Below are 18,824 nucleotides of genomic sequence, written 5' to 3' on the forward strand. Positions count from 1 at the left end.
TAAGCATCTTTTGGGGTATGCATTGTGGTACAGCTGGTTGTTAAGTTACTCCTTGGGATGCCCTTATCCTATATGGGAGTGCCTGGGATACAGTTCCAGCTCCACTTCCCATCTAGCTCCTTCATAACGCACCTGGGAAGCAGCAGCAGATGGCCCAAATCCTTGGGTTCCTGCCAGTCATGTGGGGAGATCTGGTCAGAGTTCCTGGCTCCTACCTTCAGCGTGGCCCAGCCCCAGCTGCTACAGGCATTTGGGGAGTGAACCAGTGGATGGAAGACCCCTCTCGCTTCCCCTCCCTCACCTTTCTCTCCCTCTCCCTTTCCTTGTCTTTCTGCCTTTCAAAGAAATACATAAAACTTAAAAAATTTTAATTCCATTTCCATAAACTTTTTGAATTATACTCCTTTATACTCATATAAATCTCTGGGTGTGCGTGTGTAAAATTAAAGTGTGGAACTTCCCGTTTCCTGTATGACACATGAGAAGTCGAGACTGCTCCTCTGCCCTAACAGCCATGGAGAAGCTGCACACACTGGAAAGGCAGCAACTCTTAGACCCACCAGAGAAGTGCAGTCACAGAGCAAACCATGGCCCGGCACGCCAGAGAAGCCGGCACACAAATGCATTTTTATACCCGGGTGCTCGTTTCTTAGCAAGGTCAGACCTGAGGGGAATGGGTTTAACCAGGGCCTGATCCCCACTGGGTTTTCCTCAGGGCCTAACTGTCCTGGGGGACAGGGAATACCCCCAACCCAGCTCCCTCTGGCCACCCTGGTCATAGCAGGGGAGATGAGTGCTGACGTACTTAGGAAGTTCCCAGCCCAGAGGCACACTCAGTAACACACAGAACCCTGCTCGCGGGACCGGAAGATGTGTTGCCAGGTGTTTGGGTCGTGGGGACAGAGTCCTCCCTATGCATGCATTCCTTTCTCCAGGGATGGGCTGGGTTGCCGAGAGAGCCAGCTGTTTCCAAGCAAGTCCAGCCCTCGGGCTCTGTCCCTTCCACACGCCGCTCGCCCCTTCCACTTTCTACTCTGAGTTGAGGCAGCGAGAAAAGGCCCAGGCCAGATGTGGCCGCCCGATGCTGGATTTCCCAACCTCCAGAACTGTTAGCCAAAATACACTGCCCTTCTTTATAGATGGCTCACTCTCAGGTATTCTGCTATAGCAACAGAGAACCAACTAACCCATCAATCATGTCCCGCCATCAGGAAAGGCAAACAATACAGCTGGAAAAGACAGAGCAGGCATCACTACCAGGCTCGGAAATGGCAGCGATGCTGGGTTTCTCAGGCCAGGGATTTAAAATAATGATGATTAACATGCTGAGGGCGCTAATGTGTAAGACAGGTGGGCACTGTGAAATTCTAAGAACAAAAAAGAAGTGCTGGAGATGAGAGACACTGGGCAGAAACAGAATGTATCCGCGGGGCTCAGCAGCAGCCTGGACACAACCGACGGGGACCGCTGAGCTTAAGCCTGTCTCAATAGAAACCTCCAAATCGGAAAAGAAAAGAAAAAAGAAGACTGGAAAAAGGGAGAAAGCAGAACACTAAACTGTGGGACAGCTACAAAAAGCTTAATATATGTCATTAGAAAGAGAAGAAAAAGGGATGGGAACAGAAGAAATAGCCAAGTCAACGGTGACAGAATTTCTCCAAATTAACGTCAGATACCAGACCAGAGATGCGGGCAGCCCAGAGAGTCCCAGCCAGGATAAACACCAGAAAACCTACTCCTATTCATGTCATTTTAAACTGCTGAAAATCAGAAATAAGCAAGAAGTCGTGCAAGAAGCCAGGGTGAAAGATGCACTTACCTCTAGGGGAACAGGTGCACAGTCACACGCGAGACAGGAGGGGGGACGGGTGGTGTGTATAAGAGACCGCCGTGCAGCAGGTCCTGGTAAGTCACTTGAGTTATACGGGTGCACTGCCTGCTCTAGAGCAGGGGCGGGAAGCCTTTTTTCTGCCAGGACTCATTTGCATGTTTATAACTTCATTTGTGGGCCTTAGAAAATTATCAACTTAAAAATTAGCCTGTTATAGAAGTATTGAATTTCAAGTCCCTCTTGTGGCTGCCTTGGCAGGGCCAGACCAAACGATGATTTCACAGGCCTCAGCACGGCCCACGGGCCAGACCTTCCCCACCCCTGCATCTGGAGCAACCGCTAAAAACAGTTTAAAAAAAAAGAAGTACAACTGATACTAAGAAAGGAGAGGAAATGTCCAGTTAAAACCACAGAAGGCAGGAAAATAATGGAAGACAAAAATAGGAACAAGAACAAGGGAACCAAAAAGGAAGCAGTCACCACCGTGGTGGATGTGAATCCGGCCCTGTCAGTAATTACTTTGAGTGTCAGTGGCCTAGACGCACTAATTAAAAGACAGGTTGTGGCCAGGCATTCTGTCTAGCGGTTCAGACGCCTGGGTTTGATCCTTGGGCTCCAGCTTCCTGCTGATGCAGACCTTGCGAAGTAGCAGAGTGAATCAAGTCATTGAACTCCTGTCGCCCACATGGGAATCCTAGATTGACTTTCCATCTCCTGGCATCAGCATGGCCCAGCCCTGGCCATTGTGGGCATTTGGAAAGTGGACGACAAGATAGGCACCCTCTTTCTGTTGCACGTGTGTGTGCGTGTGTGTGTGTGAGAGAGAGACCCAACTAGATGTTGTCTACAAGAAACCTACTTTTTTTTTTAGATTTATTTATTTACTCGGAAGTCCCTCCCTCTCTCCCTCCTTCCCTCCCTCTCTCTCTCCATCTATCCATCTCTCCATTTCTCTAACTCTGGCTTTCAACTAAAATAAATCATAAGCAAAACAAAACAGTAAAGATAGTATATTTTTATAAGCAACTACTTCAAAATGTTTGTGGCAAAGTGGAATTAAAATGAGTTAGTTTATTTTGGTGCAAAAATTATGGAAGTTCACACATAGTGTTTTCATAAAAATTTCCACAAATGTTTTGAAGACCTGTTCTATGCATGGATCAATTTTTTTGCACCACAGTAAACTTCTCCTTTTGTTCTGTCTTCCATGAACTTATTGAAGTGCCCTTATACATGTAACACTGAGTTACGTTTTTGTGCATATGTATATGTATTTACAGAGACTATGTGTGTCTAAGTCCAAGAAATGACATAAAACTGAATTCAGCCTCTTTATTTTTCCTTCTCTTTTCTTTCCTTTTAATTTTTCTTTCTCAGTTGAAGAAAGGGTTGGTGTGTGGCACAGCTGGTTAAGCTGCTGTTTGCAACACCAGCACCCCATCTGAGTGCTGGCTGAGTGCTAGCTGCTACACTTCCATTCCTGCTCCCCGCTAATGAACCTGGGAGAGCAGAGATGATGGCCCAAGGGCTGTGTCCCTGCACCTGCATAGAAGACCTGGATGTGGTTCCAGGCTCCTAGCGGTCTGACCCAGCCCTGACAATTACAGCCATTTGGGGAGTGAATCAGCAGATAGGAGATCTCTCTTTATCTATCTTTCCCTCTCCTTCTACCTCTGCCTCTCAAATAAATATATAGTTTTTTAAAAAGTGGTTGTTTGTGAAAGGGCCATTTCCTTCTTCAAAATTATTTATTTAAGAAGAAAGATTGGGCTGGTTAACTGCAGGTTAACGCCATGGCCTGCAGTGCTGGCGTCTCATATGGGCGTCAGTTCCAGACGTGGCTGCCTCACTTCTTTTTGTTATTGTTGTTAAAATATTATATTTTGTTTTAAAGATTTTATTTAATTATTTGAGAGGTAGAGTTATAGATGGAGAGAGGGAGAGATAGAGAGAAAGGTCATCCATCCACTGGTTTGCTCCCCAAATGGCCACAACGGCCAGAGATGGTCCTATCTGAAGCCAGGAGCCAGGAGCTTCTACTGGGTCTCCCATGTAAGTGCAGGGGTCCAAGCACTTGGGACATCTTCCACTGCTTTCCCAGGCCATCAGCAGAGAGCTAGATTGGATGAGGAACAGCCGGGACATGAACCAGCACCCATATGGGATGCTGGTGCTGCAGGTGGAAGCTTAGCCCACTACGCCACAGCACCGGCCCCCAGGCTACCCCACTTCTGATCCAGCTCCCTGCTAATGCACCTGGGAAAGTAGCAGAAGATGGTCCAAGTCCCTTGGCCTCTGCACCCACGTGGGAGACCAGAAGAAGCTCCTGGCATTGGCCTGGCCTAACCAGGTCATTGCAGCCATTTGGGGATTAAAACAGTGAATGGAAGATATTCTCATTCTCTCTCCTTCTCTCTCTTTGTAACTCTGCCTTTCAAATAAGTAAATAAATCTCTTTTTTTATTTATTTGAGAGATAGAGTTACAAAGAGAGGGAGAGACAGAGAGAAATGTCTTCCAGCTACTGGTTCACTCCCCAAAAGGCCACAATGGCTGGAGCTGGGCCTATCTGAACCCAGGAGCCAGCAGCTTCTTCTGGGTCTCCCACTTGGGTGCAGGGGCCCAAACACTTGGGCCATCTTGTACTGCTTTCCCAGGCCATAGCAGAGAGCTGGATTGGAAGTGGAGCAACCAGGACATGAACTGGTGCCCATATGGGATGCTAGCACAGCAGGCAGAGGCTTAGCTTACTATGCCACAGTGCCGGCCCCTGGTTCTCTTTGCCTTTTTTTTTTAAGTTTGCTTATTTATTTGAAAGGCAGAGCTGCAGAGAAACAGAGGCAGAGAGGGAGAGAAGTCTTCCATCTGCTGGTTCACTCCCCAAATGGCTGCAACAGATGGAGCTATGCTAATCTGAAGCCAGGAGCTAGGAGAGCTGGATCGGAATAGGAGCAGCTGGGATAAGAACCAGTGTCCATATGGGATGCCAGCACTGCAGGTGGAGGCTTAGCCCACTACACCACAGCACTGGCCCCAGTAATTAAATCTTTGAAAGAGAGAGAGAGAGAGAGAGAGAGAGAGAGAGAGGTAGAAACTCAGAGTATTCCTGTCTCTATCTGCTGATGCACTCACCAAATGCCCACAATAGCCAGAGCCGGGCAGACTGAAGCTGGGAGCTGGGAAAGCAGTCCGTGTCGCCAACATGGATGGCAGGGACCCAGTTACTTGAGCCATCACTTGCTGCCTCCCAAGGTGTGCATTAGCAGGAAGCTGGAGTCAGGAGTCAGAGCAGGGAACTGAGCCCAGGTACTCTGATTCAGGACGTGGCGTCTTAGCTGCGAGGTTAAGCAGGCACTCTGAGGCCACTTACATTTATTGTCTGATTTCCTCTATTCTCTGTGTCTCTCCCATATACTAAATAAGAACAACAACAAAAAAATCAACCGCTTGGTTCTTTCTAGCTGTGGAGTCGCGTTGCTCATCCAGGAAGCTTTATGCTATTCCACAGAAAAGACCACTGCTGAAAACCCAAGCCCCTTTCCCTGTGGGCTGCACCCTCCACCCCAGTCCCTTATACAAGGTGGACAGGGCGGGGAAAGGCCGTGTGCCCTCCATGAGGATGGCCGCACCCTTCTCGGAGCCACCAAGCTCCTGTGCCAGGAAGGGTTTTTCATGCTTGAAAGGTGGGCTTGTGGGGTGAGCCTCTTCTTCAGAGACCTGCTTTGCTGTTTTGTGTTCACTGAGGCTGATGTCCCTTTTCCTCTCCAGCTTGGTCTAGTGTGGGGTGACCTGCCCAGAGGGCACCACTTGTCTTAGTTTGGGTTTCTTCCAAAGCCGGCCCTGCAATGAGGACGGAGGCAAGCAGATAGCTTGTGATGTGGGGCAGTGGGGCAGCGAGACAGGGAAGGACAGGCCGCCCATAAAGTGGGGAGGGGGCGAGGAGTCATCAGGCCCCTGACCACCTGTGGCTGTTGGGAAGGGTTGCGTGCCTGGCCTAGCACTTAAGATGCTGCTCAGGACATCCGTGTGCTCCATTGCAGTGCCTGGTTTGAATCCTGGTTTCACCTCCGATTTTAGCTTTCTGATGGCCAAACAGGGCTAGGGGGTGGGGGTGGGGGGGTCGTAGTGGTAGCTCAAGTGGCTGGGTTGGATTCCTGGCTTCCTGGATTGATCTGGTTCAGCTCCCACTGTTGTGGGCATCTGGGAGGTCTCTCTTGCTTTCTCTCTGTCTGCCTTTCAAGTAAATAAAATTAAATTAACAAACCCACCAGGGAACCCTGCCAGGGTAGGATACAGGCCGCAGGGGAGCCTGGGGCAGGACGCCACATACACAGTGGGAGACCTGTGTGTTCCACACCTGCAGTACCTGCTTGCCGGGCTGGAACTTACCTTATTCTTGGTGATTCCAAAGCTCCTGTCCTGGATCTCATGACAAGTATCACGTCTAGGGTTTTGTCTTGCTTACAAGTGAAAAAGTGAGGCAAGGGTAGCCCAATCAAGTTAGGCCTAAGTGATCACAGAACCCAAGTTCCTGGCTACTTTTGCCTGATTTAGCTTGAGCACACACTAAATATTCAATAAACATTTGATGTCATGGTAATGGAGACCAAGTGACATTAATGTTTCCCAGTTTGTCTTAGTTCGTATCACTTTGGTGGTAGCCCAGTTGGCCATGGTAGTGACAGAGGACTCGTAATGGGCCAAGTCCAGGTGGCCCAGTGTTGCCCTGGAATGCTCCTTCTACCCCCTTGCCTGCTAAATCTCTTGGTGAGGGATCACTGTGGTCATCAGCACGTTAATATGTCATTAGTCCTCTCCCTGAGTGGCATTTGTGTATCACCGATGAACATTCGTTGCAATGGCCGTTTGACTAGATGGTTCTTCAGTTACTGTTTTGGAAACTTCTATGTGTCTTAGAGATCTCCAAAAGCATGTTTTTGTATGGCGGTGATAAAACACTTTTATCATCAGCTGAACTTAAGCAACACAGCTTGCCAGTTGCACAAACCTAAATAGTGCTTTTGAGGACACTGGAGGGGCAGGCATTTGGCACAACAGTTAAGATGCCCCTCTGGGCGCCCACCTCCTATATCAATGTGCTTGGGTTTGAAGCTCTGCTTCAGGTTCCAGCTTCCTGCTAGCGCACAGCCTGGGACGCAGCAGAAGATGGATAGCTCAGGTACTTGGCTCCCTGCCACTCACTTGGGAGAGACAGATTGAGTTCCAGGCTCCACACTTTAGCCTGGCCCAGCCTTGCTGTTGTAGACCTTTGGGGAATGAGCCAGCAGAAGGAAGATCGCTCTTCTCCCTGCCTGCCTCTCTGTCTGTCTCTGCCTTGCTGCCTTTCAAACAAATAAAAGAATATAAACACAACCCTGCACCTGCATGGGAGACCCAGAAGAAGCTCCTGGCTTCTGGCTTCAGATCAGTTCAGCTCTGGCTGTTGGGGCCAATTGGGGAGTGAACCAGCGGACAGAAGACCTCTCTCTCTCTCTCTCTCTCTCTGCCTCTCCTTCTCTCTGTGTAACTCTGACTTTCAAATAAATAAATCTTTTTTTTTTTTTTTTTGGACAGGCAGAGTGGACAGTGAGAGAGAGACAGAGAGAAAGGTCTTCCTTTGCCGTTGGTTCACCCTCCAATGGCCGGCGCACCGCGCTGATCCGATGGCAGGAGCCAGGAGCCAGTAGCCAGGTGCTTTTCCTGGTCTCCCATGGGGTGCAGGGCCCAAGCACCTGGGCCATCCTCCACTGCACTCCCTGGCCACAGCAGAGAGCTGGCCTGGAAGAGGGGCAACCAGGACAGAATCCGGCACCCCGACCGGGACTAGAACCCGGTGTGCCGGCGCCGCTAGGCGGAGGATTAGCCTAGTGAGCCGCGGCGCCGGCCCAAATAAATAAATCTTTTTAAAAAAGAATATAAACACAAAACAAAACTAAAAAAAAAATAGTCTCCATAGAGGTGTACATTTAGACCCCCAGAGAGAGCCTTGTGAAGAAGCTACGTTCCGAATCAGACTGCCTGTGTCCAGAGACTCAGCTTCCTACCACTGAATACCCTGGGAACCAGCAGGTGAGGGCTCAAATTGCTGGGTCTCTGTCACCCACACAAGAAACCTGGATTGAGTTCCTAGCTCCTGGCTCTGGCTCCAGCCATTGTGGGCACTTGGGAAGTGAACCAGCACATGGTAGCTCTCTCTTTGAGTCTATCTGTCTCTGTGCCTCCCAAATAAGTGAATAATTTTAAAACCAACTTGAAATATCCTGGTCATATACATTGTTTACCTTTTAAAAAATTATTTATTTGAAGGGCAGAGTTATAGAGAGAGAGGAGGAGAGAGAGAGAGATCTTCCATCCTCTGCCCCAAATACCCACAACAACCAGGGCTAAGCCAATCCAAAGCCAGGAGCCAGGAGCTTCTTTGGTGTCTCCCACATGGGTGTAAGGGCCCAAGGATGGGCCATCTTCTACAGCTTCCCCAAGCACATTAGGAGGGAGCTGGATCAGAAGTGGAGCAGCTGGCACTCAAATTGGCAGCTACATGGGATGCCTCAGGCTGCAGCTCTACCTGCTGAGCCACAGAGCTGGCCCCACACTGTTTCTTTGGGGCAGGGACAAAGCTATCATCAAAGAGTGATTTTTTTTTTTATTTTATTTTTTTGACAGGCAGAGTGGACAGTGAGAGAGAGAGAGAGACAGAGAGAAAGGTCTTCCTTTGCTGTAGTTTCACCTCCCAGTGGCTGCTGTGGCCGGCGCACTGCGTTGATCCGAAGCCAGGAGCCAGGTGCTTCTCCTGGTCTCCCATGCGGGTGCAGGGCCCAAGCACTTGGGCCATCCTCCACTGCACTCCCAGGCCACAGCAGAGAGCTGGACTGGAAGAGGAGCGACCGGGACAGAATCCGGCACCCCGACTGGGACTAGAACCCGGTGTGCTGGCGCCACAGGCAGAGGATTAGCCTATTGAGCCTTGGCGCCGGCCAAAGAGTAACTTTTTAATCAATTTCTCTCTGGCAAGGGAACTTCTTGTCCTATTTGCAACCATTATTAACAGCTCAGTCTGTCTTCCTCAATTAAGAACCGGTTGAGTGTGATGTACTGAGAATGTGCCACAACCCCAGAGCTTGCCAGCCACGTGGGATGTTTATCTTCAGATGGTTACTGAGCACCTGCTATGTGCCCAGTACTTCCAGAGGTACAGGGGCAACAAAGTGAAAAGACAGTTCCTACGCTCCAGTCGCTCAAGACCTCACTACCCAAGCCTATTACGTCTGTAAAAATCTGTGGTTCCCTAGCTGTAAAATCTCCTAGAAGAGGGGTTTCAGAGACTTCACCACCAGGGTTGGGGAAGGATGACCGATGACCGAATCTATGGGAGGTGACAGAAATGATGTCCAAGGTTCCCTGGGAGAGGGGGTGTTGGGAAAGGCCTCAGGAAGGCAGTGAGGAAAGAGTAGAATTCACAGGCCAGTGGGCAGGGGTGGAGCAATTCAGGTGAGAGTCTGACATTTCACACAAGTCAGTTTGATGGAAGGAGCTGTTTTGTAAAAGAGATTTATTTATTTATTTTAAAGTCTTCTGACGGGGGGTGGGGAGGGAGGGAGGGAGGGAGGGAGAGAGAGAGTGAGAGAGAAACTTCCATCCACTAGTTGACCCCCCAAATGCCCACACAGCCAGGCCATGTCGAAGTCTGGAGCCTGGAGCTTCATCTGGGTCTCCCACATGGGTGGCAGGGACCCAAGCACTTGGGCCACCCTCTGCTGCCTCCCAGGCATTAGCAGGAAGCTGGATCAGAAGTGGAGCAGCTGGGATGGGAAGTGGGCACTCAGACATGGGATGTGGGAGTCCCAGGCCGCAGCTTAAGCCCCTGCACCACAACGCCTGCAGAGGGAACATTGTTCAACAGCTTCATGAGGTGTAATTAATGTACAACATGCTGCACCCAGGTGAAGTAAGTATATGGTATGGTGTGTCTTAGAAGACGTAGACCCCTGTCTTAGTCTGTTAATACCCAGACTGAGTCACTTACAGAGGAAAGATGTGTATTTAGCTCACAGGGCTGGAGACTGGGGGTCCAAGATGGGGCAGCCACAGCTGGCGAGGACCTCACTGTGATGTGAAAAAAGTGAAAGTGTGGCCGGCGCCGCGGCTCACTAGGCTAATCCTCCGCCTAGTGGCGCCGGCACACCAGGTTCTAGTCCCGGTTGGGGCTCCGGATTCTGTCCCGGTTGCCCCTCTTCCAGGCCAGCTCTCTGCTGTGGCCAGGGAGTGCAGTGGAGGATGGCCCAAGTGCTTGGGCCCTGCACCCCATGGGAGACCAGGAGAAGCACCTGGCTCCTGGCTTCGGATCAGTGCGGTGCGCTGGCCGAAGCGCGCTGGCCGTGGCGGCCATTGGAGGGTGAACCAACGGCAAAGGAAGACCTTTCTCTCTGTCTCTCTCTCTTCTCACTGTCCACTCTGCCTGTCAAAAAAAAAAAAAAAAAAAAAAGTGAAAGTGTGCATGGGCCTGTGTGAAGATGCAGAATGGCGGGGCAGCTTTGCTGCGGGACAACTTGCTCTCCTGGGAACTGACCCAGTCCCTCGAGAGTGAGGACTTGCTTCTTCCCATGGATCCAACCCAGTCCTCAGACTGGCATTGAGCTCTTCAAAGCCAGAGCTCTCTGAACCCAGATACCTCCTAAAGGCCCCCTCACTGCCAACATTGTAAATTGAGCATGAGATTTTAGCAGGAGGGGCAGGCACATGGCGCAGGGGCTCAGGCACCACTTGGGATTCCCCAGTCCCATGTCAGAGTGCCTGGGTTGAGTCCCAGCTCCTCTTCTTGCAATCCAACTTTCTGCTAATGTGCATCCCGGGAGGCAGCAGATGATGGTTCAGGTACTTGGTTCCCTGCCACCCACCTGGGAGACCTGGATGGAGGTCTGGGCTCCCAGGTTTGACTTGACCCAGCCCCAGCTGTTGCCAGCATTTGGAGAGTGAACCAGTGGATGGAAGTTCTCTTTCTCCCCGTTGTGTCTCTCTGCCTTTCAAATAAATAAAAGTAAATGAACAGAGCTTTAAAAATAAGCCAAGTATAGGACAAGTATCGTATGATGTCACACATATGTGGAGTCTAACACTGAGGTGACTTCATTAAAGTTATAAGTACAGGGGTGGATGGGGCCAGCATTGTGGCACAGGGGGTTAAGCTGCCACCTGATGCCAGCATCCCATATGAGTGCTGATTTGAGTCCCAGTACCTCCACTTCTGAACCAGCTCCCTGCTAATGCACCTGGGAAAGTAGAGGAAGATGGCCCAAGTGTTTGAACCCCAATAAAGAAATGTTCAATGTAAGAGGAGATGGGTACATTTACCCTGATTGAACATTACACAGTGTACACAGGTATCAGAACATCACATGGTGAATCATTTGTATGTACAATTTTATGTCTATTAATTTTTAATAAATTTTTTTTGACAGGCAGAGTGGATAGTGAGAGAGAGAGAGACAGGGAGAAAGGTCTTCCTATGCCGTTAGTTCACCCTCCAATGGCCGCCTCAGCCAGCATGCTGCAGCCGGCGCACCGCGCTGATCCGATGGCAGGAGCCAGATACTTATCCTGGTCTCCCATGGGGTGCAGGGCCCAAGCATTTGGGCCATCCTCCACTGCACTCCCTGGCCACAGCAGAGAGCTGGCCTGGAAGAGGGGCAACCGGGACAGAATCCGGCGCCCCAACCGGGACTAGAACCCGGTGTGCCGACGCCGCAAGGCAGAGGATTAGCCTAGTGAGCCGCGGCGCCGGCCTTTAATAAATTTTTTAAAAGAAGATTATTTCAATTGTTTCCGAACCTTCCAGTGTGCAAGCCGCAGTGCTAGGAATACCAGGGCTCACCCTGGCACTGTCTGGGAGGTGTTCTCTGACCCCTGGCCAGGTCAGATTCTTCTGATTTGGGTTCCAAGTATGCTAGGTACTTTCCTTACCAAAACATTCATGGCACATTGTGGTAATTTTGTACTTGCTAATTGTCTCTTCTCCAAGACTTCTACGTCCTCAGCCCCTAGCCCAGAGCTGGGCGCCTGGCAGACGCTTAGTTCTATTCCCTCTTGTCCGTTGAATGCCACCCCTGCCTGACCAGGGGGTACTTGCAGCAAGGGAGGGCAACGACACAGAGAAGCAATGACAGTGCAGGCCAGACAACACATGGGGCCCTGAGGAGGAAGGGCTGAGGGGCTTGGCGGAGGTCATCTGGCCCAGGAAGTGCAGGGCGAGGAGGAGTTCTCCATCCAAACAGGGAGGGAAGAACATGCTAGGCCCCAGGAGTACAACATCTAAAGGACATGGCCGTGTGAGACGGTCACCTGGGACCAGAAAAAGAGGCTAGGGTTCAGGAGGGTGAGGACTGGCGCTAGGACTGTGTCTGAACCCGGAAGCTCGTGGAGAAAGCAGGAGAGCAAAGGGATCTGCCTGCAGTTTTAGGAAGAAGACTCCAGATGGAGGGGCTGTGAACCCCGCCCCCTGCAAACTGCGTCTTTGGCAAGCACCCAGGCGATTCTTATGTGGGTCACCCAAAGAGCACAGCTGGAGAGACTGTGCTGAGACGAGAAGCTGCAGCAAGTTAAGGCTGGTGGCAGGCAAGGTGCCTGCAGACGGCAAAAGGATCCGAGCCGGGAAGGGTCATCCTAGTGAGATAGCCACAGGAGCTTTCAGAGTCTTCTGGTCTTAAAGATACCTAATTTATTTATTTATTTTTATGTTAAAGGCAGAAAGAAGGAGAGACACACAGAAATCCCCTATGTGCTGGTTCACTGTGATTCACAGCCACAATGGCCAGGGCCAGGCTAGACCGAAGCCAGGAGCCAGGAACTCCATCCAGGTCTCCCACATGGGTGCCAGGGGGCCCAAGCACTTGGGTCATCATCGTTGGTTTCCTCAGCGCATTCACAAAACCAGATCGAACAGAGCGGCCAGATTTTGAACCAGTGCTCAGATATGGGATGCTGACATCACAAGCATCGGCTTAACCGTTGTGCCACAGTGCCGACCCCAGAATCTCCTCTAAACTTTAGAGCCTGAAAGATAGCAGAGCATCAGTGATGAACACCACACGAAGCTATGCAGCTGTGCCAGGTGCCGGTGTGAACAGCTGGATGTGGGCACCAAGTCCTGGGAAGACGGCCATGCCAGCGTGCAGGCAACGCGGTGCCACGTCACTCCAGACCCTAGTGTCCTGAGGCTCACGCGGTGGAATGTGGGTGCCATTCCGGCTACCAGAAAGGCTTTGGTAGGAGTTCACTGGAAAAGCCCAGGGCCTCTTCCTCTACAAATGATCTTTGATGAACTTAATAGTGCATTTCAGGGGTACTGCGGGCCAGTACTGAACAGACCGATTGCGCCTGAGCTAGACGGGAGAGATCTAAGTACATTATCTAAGTACAGCAGTCAGTCTCCCGAAGGCTCTGCTTGCCTTTTGTGTGCCCTTGAAAGTCTGCACAAACAAACGTGAACAGACTCCGGACCCTAAGAATAATATTTTTCTGTGGACCTATAGGGATACATAAACAAAACCCCAAGGGGAGAAAAAACTTCAATTAAAAGAAAAATAAGGGTCCCCCATGGCTCTATCCTCTTTTGCTCCTTAGCGTTTCTTAACTTCACCGTGAGATAAAAGTAGTTTGGCTTCTTGAGAGATGTTGGTGAGGAGCTGAACAAGAAGAAAGCGTTTCTGTCCGTCTGTCTGTCCCTGATTGTTGCAGCCCTCAGTGATAGATGTCTGTGCACGCCTGGGTTAATGGTTCTGTGAATAGACAGGGGCACTGTGCCGGGGAAGAGTCCCTGGGGAAATCCTCTTCCTCACTCCCAGCCCCTGCACCCCGCTCCTGCCAAGCTCCTCTCTGGAACCCGGGTCAACCTCTCCACCCCCAGGTGCACGGCATCCTTGGGCTGCAGCTTGCCTTTGGCTTCTGTCCGTGCCATGTGTCCCTGCCTGCTGTGGGACAGCCGTGAGAGTCAACCAAGGCACCTGGGGGTTTCTGGGCAGGAAAACAGTGTTGTGCAGGCGCAGTGATTTTCGCGTGAGTGGCAGAGGAAGGGGATGAAGGAGGACTGTCTCCGTGGAGATGTCTTTAGGGGGCTGTGGGTGGGGGGCTCCCGGGAGTTGTTACAAAGTGCTTGCAGGTGCAGACCCCAACACCTCTCCCTAGACAGGGTCCTCTGTAGAAAGAGGAACCCCTTGTCTGGTGGCGTGTGGGTTCCTGTCAACACCCAGATGCACGTGACAGATAGTTCGCAACAGGTTTCTTCTGTTTGCACTCAACTGCCCTGGAACAGCGGAAGAAACCATAAATATTTCCTTGTCTTCTCACAAACCCCTCATCTAATAAAGCAAGATCACTGGGGCGGAAGTGGGGGAGCCGTTCACTTCGTCACCTAAACTGAAGACCTGGCTTGGCTTGGGCTGTCTTGGAGACTCTCTAAGCCTGTGCTCTGTTATGGAATACAAACCAGGTGGCTAAGACACACACACCCCCGCAAAGGCAGGTGGCAGTTCTAGGAGTGGCGGTGGAGGTCCTGCGTGCTCATCGAGCCCCTGGCACTGTTGTACCAGTATGGAGGGTAGCCTCTGGGTGGTAGGGAAGAGACCAGAAGGGTAGCAGGTCAGAGGGCTGTGCACCCCTGAGTGCTGCTTGGGGGCGTGGGAGGGGACTTGGTGCTTGTGTGTGTACCTCCATTCTGCTTCTTCATCCGCCTCAGGCTGGCTCCCTCCCTCGAGTCGCCCCCCCCATGGGGGGGGGGGCATTGCAGCTTGCAGCTGCGGCACAGATAAGCCAGGCTGTGGGTTGGGAGCAGTTCCCAGCGAAACCCCATGGCTGTGTCTCCCACTCAGGAAACTGAGCCCTCACTCCGCCTTTCCCAGTCCTTGGCACAGGACTCTGCCTGTGGTGGCTGCCAACTATTTACCTAGTGAGAGATAGCCTCCATCCCACACCAGTTTGTGTTTTTCCAACGTCATTCATAAGCTTTAACATTTTAACCATTAGTAATAAAGTCCAACGAGCCAGTGAGATTTTGTGATCGTGAGTGGCTGTCAGAGGGGTTGGAAGGAATACCTGTTAGCAGTGTTGTAGGCTCTTAAAGTAGCCTGCACGGTAGAACTGACAGCCAGCCCCACCACCCGACCGTCAGCAGCATGTGGACAAACTGCTCACGGGTCCCAGGCAGGGACTTAGGGAGATGGTCAAGCTGGAGGCCAGGGCAGAGGGCGTCCTGATGTTGCCTGACTCCCATCCACCCTCTGGAGGCTTAACCTGTGTGGACAAGTGATTAACATGAAGCCCTTCCTCAGGTCAAGAAGAGTCTGCTAGTGCAGCTGAATCCTGAGGCATTTTGTCGCTGCTGCTGGAACCCTGAGAAGCTGGAGCTGAGTCCCTGAGGACCTGGACCCTTCTGTTACCTCAGGGGAGCAGGTGGGATTCCATGAGGACTGGGAGCATCTTTGCTTTCTCATCTAACTTTCCCATTCTGGAAGATGATTTTTTATTTTATCTTTTTGATTTATGTATGAGAGAGAGCTCCCAATGACTAGTTCACTCCCCCAAATGCCCACAACATCCAGGGCTTGGTCAGACCAAAAGGGAGCTGGGAATTCCACCCAGGCCTGCAACGTGGACAGCCAGGACCCAAGGAATGAGCCATCACCTGCTGCCTCCCAGGGTGTGCATTAGCAGGAAGCTGGAGTCAGGAGCCAGCACTCAAATCCAGAGATGATAACCTCTAAGCCAAACACTTGCCTCTGAGTGATTTTTTTAAAATAAGCATTTTAAAAAATAGGGATTTATGCATCATGTTAAATGGACAGGTGTGTTTCAGTAAACATTTTTGGAAGAAATTTGGTGTGGAGATTGACAACCAAATACAGTAATATGAGGTCATTGTCAGTCATCTGGGGGCTGGTGCTGTGGCATACTGGGTAAAGCTGCCGCCTGCAGTGCTGGCATCCCATATGGGCACCGGTTCAAGTCCTGGCTGCTCCATTTCTGATCCAGCTCTCTGCTATGGCCTGGGAAAGCAGAAGATGTTCCAAGTCCATGGGCCCCTGAACCCACGTGGGACACTCAGAAGAAGCTCCTGGCTCCTGGCTTTGGATCAGCATGGCTCTAGCCATTGAGGCTATTTAGGGAGTAGACCAGCAGATGGAAGATCTCTTTGAATCTGCCTCTCTGCAAGTCTGCCTTTCAAATAAATAAATAAATAAATCTTTAATAAATGAATGCATAAAAATCAGTCATCTGGCCACCATAACCTGCAGGAAGCAGGATGCAGACTCTGGATGCTTCTGGGGCATTCCGGGCCTGTTGAGGTGCCTGAGAGGGATGTGGAGGGCAAGGCAGGGTTAGCAGAGAGCGCCAGGGCAGGGGCACAGAGATCCGGAGCAGGCTGTGCGGGGGCTGGAGAATCGTGGGAAGCAGAGGGTAAGTGCACAAGTGATGGCCAGAGGGTGGATGGGCATCACGAAGAAATGTGAAGCAGCCCCGCCAAGGATGAGCGATCTGGGCTGGAGTTAGGGGCACCTCGGTTCTCAGGGGGGCAGGAAGAAGAAGCAGAGGAAACACCGTGGGGAGGGGAGGCCGCTTCTCCTGTGTCGTCCCACACAGTGCCATCTCGGGGGCTGACCCTTCCCCTCTCCCTGGTGGACCCAAGGGCATTTTGCAACTATTTTATGAAGGCCACTTTAACTCAGTGAACTTGACAGGGAGACCATTCCAAGATCTAGTATCTCTCTCTCTTTAGACCCTGAACAAAGTTTCCTTCATTTGAAGCTTAGTATTTCTTAATTCTAATTATGTCCATCTTGTTTTCTGAATTAATTAGAGACCTTTGTGATCTAATGAGTCTGAAAGATAAAAATCTGAGGCCGGTGCTGTGGTGTAGAAGGTTAAGCCTCTGCCTGCAGTGCCAGCATCCATGTGGGTGCCAGTTCAATTCCTGGCAGCTCCACTTCCCATCCAGCTCCCTGCTAATGCACCTGGGACAAGCCGGAAAATGGTCCAAGCACATGGTCCCTCACCCAACTGGGAGACCTAGAAGAAGCTCCTGGCTCCTGTCTTCACCCTGGCCCAGCCCTGGCTGTTGCACCATTTGGGGAGTGAACCAGCAGATGGAAGATATCTCTCTCTCTCTCTCTCTCTCTCTATCTCTATCTCTATCTCTGCCTTTCAAATAAATAAATAAATAAATATTAAAGAAAAAGAAAGATAAAAATCTGAGATTCATTCTTACCATTACTTCATCAAATTAGTGTTTTACTCCTCTCAAAACTGGTTTTGGCAGGAAGACTGGCTTTCTTTTTTTTTTTTTTTTAAAGATTGAGTTATTTATTTGAAAGGCAATGTTATGTGGAGGTGGGAGAGAAGGACACACACACACACACACACACACACAGAGAGAGAGAGAGAGAATCTTCCACTTGCTGCTTCACTCCCCAAATGGTCACAATGGCTAGGGATGGGCCAGGCCTAAGCCAGGAGCCTGGAACTCCATCCGCGTCTCCCGTGTGGGTGCAGGGCCCAAGCACTTGGGCCAGCCTCCACTGCTTTCCCAGGAGCATCAGCAGGGAGCTGGATGGGAAGTGGAACAACCAGGACTCAAACCAGCGCCCATATGGGATGCTGGCAGCACAGGCCGCAGCTGAACCCACTGTACCACAGCGCCAGCCCAAAGAGTGGCTTTTACAACACCTGATGTTTTGTTAAAAGAGCACAGAAGTTGAGGGCTGCTGGTGAATGCCGAGGTGATGGCGGGGGAACCAGGGTAGCAGGCACTCAGGCAAAGTGCCCGGGAGAGAAGCCCCGGGGCGAGTCTCGCTCTGATGCGGGTTAAGCTCACGATCTGCTCCTTGTTCAGGAGCCAGGCCTCCTTGGGCCTTTCCTTTGAGATGCTCTGCTGTCTCGTGGTGCCCCGTGAGTGCATATCTTCACCTTCCTAGTGAAAGTCCACCTTCACTGAACGTAGGTCACCGTTGCTCACTCCTCCACAGCTTGGGGGTGAGCAGCAGTGTGCTGGCCGGGCTGGCTCTTGTCCAGAGAGCCCACTGTCGCTCACCTACACATATGGCTGCCCCTCCCCTGACACCCACCGCAAGGAAGACCAAAGCCAACACCCAGCAGGGGTGTTTTCAGTCGTTATTTTGTGTTCTGTGTTCCATGTCTGTGCTTCTGTCCATCTTGGCTAGAGTGCTCTGAGGGAAAACAGAGAAATCAGTAAGACCACAGGTATCGATAAAACGTGCACTCAAGGAAAACAACCAGAGGGGTTTTCTGCTGATCTGCAGTCACCCTGGCGTTGTTTGTTCTGTTTGTGATGGAGATTTTAGGAACTTTGAAGAAAGGACCTGAAAGTGGTACTTAGCCTGGTCTTTAGTTTGAAAATATGCTGACGTCTAACTTTCAGAGCTGAATAATCTACTTCTTGATCATTCCAGAACACACTTAGGTATCCGTGACCATTTCCTGTTCTACAGGGTATTTGCATCCATGCCTAGCCAGGGGGGCTTAAGTGGATGCTGAAAGAATCAAGGACACCCCCCCCCCATGCTCCTCTCCGTCAGCTAACCCTTAGTGCGTGCTCACCTGTCAGTGGTGTCAGAGAAGGCCCTTTGCATGACGCCCAGGGGACAGCCGCCCTGCCCGAGCGCAGCATTGCACGCACGGTTACTGCTCTGTCCTTGTGTCCGTGCTGTGCCCTGAGAAGAAGAGCTGGGAGCCCTTCATGCTCGGTGGGGAGGGGAAGGCTGGTATCTGACCTCGTGCACTCCCAAGCTGGGAAGCCCAGATGAATGCTCCCGGGCTCAGCAGTGAGCGGACGCCGTGCACCCCCTGCCCTCCACACACAGAGCGGGCCGAGAGGTCAGTGAATGAGTGCCCTCCCCATGTGTGGGAGCCCGGTCAGCGGTGGTTTTATACATAGAGGCTTAAATGGGGTCAGCATGGGAGCCGCGCATTGCTTCCAAACTCCCCATCTT

General features: G+C 51.2%; 1 protein-coding gene across 3 annotated transcripts in view; it reads left to right on the forward strand.

Moving 5' to 3' along the window:
- The window catches only part of WNT5B (Wnt family member 5B), a 139,076-nt gene that overhangs the window by 40,293 nt on the left and 79,959 nt on the right, over window positions 1-18,824 (forward strand). Inside the window, exon 1 of one of the 3 annotated variants that reach the window (XM_051850116.2) lies at window positions 15,138-15,270. The exons of the other annotated variants lie outside the window; for them this stretch is intronic. The gene's annotated coding sequence lies outside the window, so the exon portion shown is untranslated. Of the gene's footprint in view, window positions 1-15,137; window positions 15,271-18,824 lie in introns of those variants that run through there. 3 annotated transcript variants of the gene reach the window in all.

Source organism: Oryctolagus cuniculus, chromosome 9, assembly GCF_964237555.1.
Source record: "Oryctolagus cuniculus chromosome 9, mOryCun1.1, whole genome shotgun sequence".
Lineage (NCBI taxonomy): Eukaryota > Metazoa > Chordata > Mammalia > Lagomorpha > Leporidae > Oryctolagus > Oryctolagus cuniculus.